The sequence below is a fragment of the Thamnophis sirtalis genome, unplaced genomic scaffold, assembly GCF_051295495.1.
Source record: "Thamnophis sirtalis isolate CommonGarterSnake01/CBP01778 unplaced genomic scaffold, rThaSir2_p1.2 scaffold_1, whole genome shotgun sequence".
NCBI classification, from domain to species: Eukaryota; Metazoa; Chordata; class Lepidosauria; order Squamata; family Natricidae; genus Thamnophis; species Thamnophis sirtalis.
This window is the reverse complement of record NW_028261381.1, coordinates 69,630,982-69,638,886: the sequence shown is the minus strand read 5'-3', so window position 1 is coordinate 69,638,886 and position 7,905 is coordinate 69,630,982.

Sequence of the window (7,905 nt, the reverse complement as noted above, 5' to 3'; positions counted from 1 at the left end):
GCATGATAGTAATTATATTTGTCAGCTCAGTAACGTGACAACAACTAACACTTACTGATAAAAATAAAACTCTGATACATAATCGACATGTTAAGCAATGCATGTAAAGGAGGATCTGCCTCTGAAGATCTTAACCAAGGTCTTCAGCTGTATTATAAGTGTGATTTGAAATAACATATCCTTTTGCAAAAGGCAATATAAAGTGCACATTTTCTTCAGAATGTACTAAAAAAAAGAATAACTGACATGATGAAAGTAAAGGGAAAGCATACAGAATTATTTTCAAGTTTTATTCCAGAGCACTTTGGCATGCCTCTGAAGTTTCTCATGTATTATCTAATGAGGAAAACTACATTTCTGAGAGACAATATGGACAGCATTTCATAATTATCCTTATAATGCACTATTATAAGGAAGCAAAACTAAAAACCATTTTGTTTAGAGTACTTCTTGCCCACATGTATCTTGGCAAACTCACAATCATCCCAGTGTGTTGAATTACTGGGAGTTGCTTCAAAGAGCACAACATTCCTAGCCCTTTCTAAGCTCCATGAAATCTTTAGAAAAATGGCAGAAACCTATAGATTTGTTTTGCTTTGCTTCTGACTAGCTGAAACCAACTTAGATCCTTTTTCATTTTTTTCAGTAAGGAGGAAAAAAAGAGAAGATTAAAGGGCACACCTGTGGATGGGTGGACATGATCTAGTACAGTGCGAATAGGAACAATGTAACCCAATGGGCAGAGGAGGAAGTATTGTGAGTAAAAATAGTGCTGGGGAGGGTGGTGACAGCTGCAGAGACTAGCAGGAAGGAATTAAAAAGACTGCAAACACACTGGGCCTCAGGAAGGGTGTGTGTAAGCCACATTCTAGTTGAAGCTTCTAAGGTTCATTTTCAACATACTTGAAACTCATTTGATTAAGGAAAACAGCCTTACATGTTATTGTAGTGCGAGAGTAAAGGCGTAGGCAGACATTTTGCAAGGGAAATATAACTTGGGATAATAATAATAATAACAACAACAACAACACACAACAGAAAAAGCATCAAAGCCAAAGTGGCTTTTTATGTATCCATAAAAAGGGGCAAAATCACTGCATGTGAGGGAATTGAAATGCCCAATGGCCAATTAATTAAATGCAAAGAAAATGAAGCCTACAAATACTTAGGCATTCTGCAGTTGGATAACATCAAGCATGGAGAAGTAAAAACTATTGTCAGACGAGAGTACACCAACAGAGTTAGGAAAATTTTGAAACCTAAATTGAATGGTGGAAATACAATCAAGGCCATAAATACCTGGGCAATATCAGTTATAAGATACACAGCTGGTATAGTTAACTGGACACAAGCTGATTTGGACCTTTTGGACCGAAAAACCAGGAAACTAATGACAATGCACTACAGTTTACATCCACGTGGTGATACTGATAGACTATATCTGCCCCGAAAATCAGGTGGCAGAGGATTATTACAAGTGAAGCAAACAGTTGAAGAAGAAAAACATGCACTGGCTGATTATTTAAAAGAAAGTCAAGAACATCTATTAATCGAAGTAAAGAACAAAAAACTACTGAAGGCCCAACAGACGAAACAAGAATACAGAAAAGATGTGATAAAATCAAGAATGGAGAGTTGGCAGAACAAAGCACTGCATGGCCAATTTCTGGAAAAAATAAAAGATAAAGTGGACAGTGAACAAACTTGGTTATGGTTAACAACAGGTACATTAAAGAAAGAAACAGAGTCACTAATCCTGGCTGCGCAAGAACAAGCTATCCGCACAAATGCCATTAAGGCCAAAATCGAAAAATCCTCTGATGATGCCAAATGCAGACTTTGCAAAGAAGCTGATGAAACTGTTGATCACATACTCAGCTGCTGTAAAAAAATCACGCAGACTGATTATAAATTGCGGCACAATTCAATTCAATAAATTGTAGCACAAATGATCCATTGGAATTTGTGCAAAAATTATAATATTAAAACAGCAACAAACTGGTGGGAACATCAGCCTGAAAAAGTCACCGAAAATCAGATGGTCAAGATCTTGTGGGATTTCTGTATACAAACCGACAAAATACTGGCGCATAATACACCAGACATCACACTGGTTGAGAAAAATAAGGTCACAATCATAGACATTGCAATACCAGGTGATAGCAGGGTCGCCGAGAAGGAACATGAAAAAATCGCAAGATACCAGGACTTAAAAATCGAAATTCAACGACTATGGCACAAACCAGCAGTGATAATTCCAGTGGCAATTGGCACACTGGGTGCTATACCAAAAGCACTGGAATTACATTTAAAACAGTTAAAAATTGACAAAATCACCATCAGTCAAATGCAAAAAGTCGCACTGCTTGGATCTGCACGCATATTACGAAAATACGTTACGACGTCCTAGGCCCCTGGATGGGGCCCGACTAGTAACCAATGCCAAATCCGGCGAAACAACTGGCCGCTGTGATACAATTGTATAATAATAATGATAATAACCAGGCATATAAAATAAGCCTTTTGGTTTTATTAGCCTTTGTAGATTGGTTTTTCTAATGTACTGCCCACACGTTTTATTAATAATTGCCAAACATTTTCTTGTTTTCAAAAAGTACTACTACCAGTGGCATGGAGAGAAGTGTATATGATTAAGTAGTATAAGTATATATGTTTTGCTCTTACAAAATTTGTATTCACTTGGGAAAAGATTCATGTTTAAATATGACTGTAAAATTTTAAAGCAAGGAATGTCACTAATCTTTTTTAATGGCAAAATGCAACAAGCAATTATAGCACCAGAAAAAATACAATACTACTTATATAATACTGTACTTTAAAAATCTAATGCATCAGAGCTATTGAAATAAACCTAGCCTAACAAAAGGAAAAACTAATACAAATAGATCCATACAGTATTAAATTTAATATCATTATAGAATTAGTCTTTCAGTCCTTAAGCTGGTCAATACATCTAGAGCATAACAAAAACATTTCAATGTGGAAAGCATGTGTATTAATTATGAATGGGTAATTTATGGCTACAAAGATACAGAGACACCCCCATGTCCGTACATGCTGGCCATGAAAACTTACTCTGCTTGCCTAGACTGTAGATCAAAATTTTATCCTTAGTCCAGGCAGATAGTAGAAAAAGGAGTTGGTATAGTAGAAAAATAGGAATAAGAGAACTTCTCCTAGCATCAAGGACGTTTTATCAAACCAAGCATTGGTAAATGCATTGGTAAATACAGCGTGATTGTGAAAAATAAAATGATTGGTTTTTCTTTAAAAAAAGAAATCCAAACCACTAGTGATTTATGATTGGGCTTATTCAGAATTAATTTAAGACTAGAAGTGCCAAAACATGTGTGGGCAGGAAGGCTCATGTTTGCCTGTAAGCAGCAAAGGAATAACAGATTTGTGAGCCAATAGCACGGGATAGTATATTTGCACAAGTTCTGTTTTGCACTTGTGTTATTTCAAATATCTCAGTTTAAAATTCAAACACACAGTGATACAATACAGGTTAACCCAGAAGTTTAGGGGGAAATGGCATCTAATAATATGGAGAAAACTGCTGCTAAATAAATAAGTTTAACTGTTGCAGAAAATGACAGGCTTAGACTTCTCAGGATACAGGAAAACTTTATTTGACTGCCAGGTTCAGAAAACTAGCACATGGCTAACATTGCAAATTCTGAACAACCTTCATTATCGAAGCATTAGCACAACACGGAAATACTTAACTCATTTCTTATTGGTTATTTTGGGGAGGAAAGCCTTATAAGTAGATGGGGGTCTTACTTCTCCTTTTGTTACAGGTATGGACTACGTATCCTTAACGAACTTTATTTGAACCTTGTAATTTGGACTTTTGACATAGGGACGTTGGTTAGAACATCTTGTGGTTAGAGGCTGATGACATTTTCCTGTCCCTTTAAGCAAGCTTCTAACTGTCTCCTTTATGCCAAGTCTTCATTCTTATATATTAATTCATATTTTATTCTACTTTATCGCCCCCCTTCTAGACTCTATTAATACCCACAATTGAGTCTAGCCTGTTAGATTAACAATATAAGCATGCAGGATACATAATAGCAAAAAAGCAAGGATACAAGCAATACACATCTTAGGGCTTATCTTCTGGAATCACTTTCTCCACTTCTAAGAGTGCAATTTGGATATACGAGCTGGTATCTGAAACTTCATCTTCCTTGAGGGTATGTGGGTTTAGGCTTTCCATTAACATTAACTCCTTTTCAGCCCGTATTTCTTTTACAGACCTCATAACAAGTTGTTAAGCAAGGGTATTATGCAAGGGAAGAAGGCTAAACTTGCAATTCCACATAATAAAAGAAATAGCATTTGCTTGATCCAACCTGTTCCCGGTATCCAAGAGAACCACACATCTGTTCCTTGTACTTTTTGACCAATAGAGGAAGCTCGATCTCGTAGTTCTTGGACCACTCCCCTAACTGCTCCTGATCTATTCATATAGAAACAACAATCTTCTCCCAGGAATACACATAGCCCATCTTTTTCAGCAGTTAAAAGATCTATGACACACCTGTTCTGTAACACCACAGTTGCCAAGGAATCTATTGGGTCCTGGATTTCAACCAGCAATTTGGTTCAGCTTTTCTTGGAATTCTTCTGACAGTTGCCTGAACTGTGTAATGGAATGGGTCATTCCACCTACACCCATTCCAACTGCTGTCCCTATTCCCAAGATTGCTAATAGTGGAATTAGGAGTGGCACTCTTTTCTGCACATGTCCCATGAGGTGTACAGGGAGGGCCCGTTCCCCACTTACCACCCCCATTTTGGGGAGGAAGTGTACTAGGGTGCATGTGCCAGTCCAATTAGTGGGCAAGCACAGATAGGCATTTCTCCCACATAGAAAGAAAATTCCATTTTCTTCTACACTTACGCCGATATTCATGGAGAAGGCATTGGCTCGGAGGTTCCTTTCTTTAGTCCAGACTTGTAAAGTTCCTGCTAGGAACATATCAGTCAGGGGCTGTAATGGAACTTCTTGATTAGGGTCCATTAGCTTATTCCTGAGGACTGGTCCTTCAAAGAGATATTGGGAACTTTCCAAGGAGAAAGTAAACACAAAGTCCCGTAGTAGATTGTATTGAAAGCCAAATGGGAAGTCGGGGTGGTTGGAATGGTCTTTGGCAGCTTCCAGTGGTCAGATTCCCCTCCCATCGGTTAAAAACAAGTGGAGGTGGGAGCAAGAAAGTGACTTTCTATTGGAAGAGCTTGTGAGCAGAGGGAGACATGCTGTGAGCCAATTTTACGTCTACAAGGGTTTTCCTGGGGGCAAGGTACATTTCAGATGGGCATTGTTCCTCTGATAGTGACCCTACAGGAATGCCAGGTTTCTGATATCATTTGATGCACAAGGAGGGTGACCCTATAATTTCTACACCAACTGTTATGGGGCCAACAATGGGGAGATGGCTCATCCCCAGTCTTTTAAGCGTGTCATACAGATCGCCATGTAGCTGGGCTTCTGCCGTTTTAGTTCCCCATCTACCTCCCTTGTCAAAGAATATCGTAGCTCTGGTCTTTTCCCAAAGATGTGACTCAACTGGCACTGCATGATAAGATGAAGGTCCGGCAGACAAACACAACCAGCATTTCTGACCCAGGGCAGGGTCAGACTGATTAAGCTTTGTCCTAATTCCAACACTCTTAACATGTAATCCCGTTGCCTTAACTGTTGCAGGGGTCCATTTTCCCTAGGCTTTGCCCTTTTTCTTACATGGTTTGTCAAATAGTTGGTTGGAAGTGTTGGAATTGGCTTGCGGTTTTGTTCCCAAGCATAAATAATGTGCCGCTGATGGGAACGGACTTGTTCCCTACCCTGTGACGGGTTTTTATCTTGTTCTCTGGGATTTTTGACATCCTCGGATCCTTCTTCAAGAGCTAAGGGCGTTTCTTGGGTATTTTCGCAACATGGGGAGTTAATAGTCAGGAAGTTATCGCTTAGCATGCCTTTTGCCAACAACAGCCAAAGCCACAAACAACTCATAATTATCCTTTACACAAGATTTCCTTTTACACAGTTCCCTTTTGCCTATAGATTCACCACATCAGGGAGAAGGTGAGGATTATATATAGTTTGAAGGGTTACAGCATCGGCTTCTGGCTCTCCACAAGACCAAGTCTTATTTGCTAGAAACACACAACAAATTATAATAAGGATAATCAAACTTACAAAAGTAAAGGATATAGTGGCTACCGATATAAAAGCTTGCACTGCCAAATCCTGACAGGTGCTCAAATTCTCTAATTCATCTTGCAACTGATAATGCTGTTGTTTTCCTTCCTTCAATTCTTCAGCCATATGTCGAGAAACCAGCTTCCGGTTGTGGTTTCAGTAGGGCTTCTTCTGCTCCATAAGAGCTACCCATTGCCGGTAGGGAACCTTATAGGAGGCGTTTCTTTAAGCATACTATTAAGGGATGGGATTCATCTGAGTCAGCTTCCCTGTATTCTTCAGTGGCTGGTTTAATGCGGGTCCAATGAATCCAAGACTTGGATTCTAAAACTTTTACTGCAAATGGAGAAAACATAACTACAGTATACAGGCCCTTCCATCTAGGTTTCAAGTTCTCCCCTTTCCAGTGTTTCACCCGCACTCTGTCCCCCACCTGAATATTATGACTGGAATTTGTTGAAAATGGTGAGGTAAGGGAGACACAATATTGTTGGATTTCTTGTACTTGCTTATTTAACTCTCCCACCATTTGATTCACCCATGAGGCCCCCAGCTGTCCCAGGCCCCTGCTTGGTTTTTCAAATTAGAACTTATTACTGGTGGCCGTCCAAACATCATTTCAAAAAGGGGACAGTTTGAGTCCTTTATGTGGAGTACATCTTACAGACCAAAGCTAAAGGTAAGGTATCTACCCATTTAAGGTGGGTTTCGAGACACACCTTGGTTATCTTTTCCTTAATAGTGCAGTGCGAGCGTTCTGCGCGGCCAGCGCTCTGGGGGTGTAGAGAACAGTGGTGACTCCATTGGGTCCCTAAAGATTTTGCTAGCTTTTGGTTTACTTGATGCACAAACTCTGGCCCATTATCTGATGATATGAATGAGGGAATTCCATATTGGGGCACAAAGTAGGATTCTAGCTACTTCACGGGCTTGCTTCGTCTTTGTGGGGAAGCACTCAGGCCACCCAGTGTAACTGCACACCATGACCAACATAGCTTTATAAAGTCCACTCTTGGGCATATCTGTGAAGTCAACAACTAACGAATCCATGGGGTAATACCCTTTAGACTGGCTCCCAGGGGGAAGTCTAGGTCTTTGCCTTAGATTAACTTGGGCACACATGTTACATCTTTCGCTGGCATGAGCACATAGAGAATGAAGGCAATCGATGTACGCTATACGTTGAAGCGCCTCGGCTAATGCAGTTTTCCCCATGTGTGTTGTTGAATGGGACTCCACCACTTGCCAGGCAATATTAGCGGGTACAAAGATTCTTCCATCTGGAAGTACATACCATTCTCCCTTCTTTAGTCCGTTCAAGTCTACAGTCGCTTGGAGTTTCTCCGCCCTGGAGTATCTAGGGCTAAGTTCTTTTGGCATTTCTAGCGCTACATAAACGGATATGTTAGAGTAGCCTTGATCGTCCCTGGTTGCTGCTAGTCTTGCTTCTTTGTCAGCCACCCTATTCCCTCTGACTATTTCATCTTGTCCCTTCTGATGGCCTCTACAATGCATAACAGAGACTTTCTTTGGCATTTTGACAGCAGCTATGAGCCTTTCAATCAGGAACAGCTGCATGAACATGCAAGGTGAGAAAAGCGTATTTAGAGTCAGTCCATATATTTACTCTTTCATCCTTTGTCCTCTCTAATGCATGGATTAAAGACCATAAT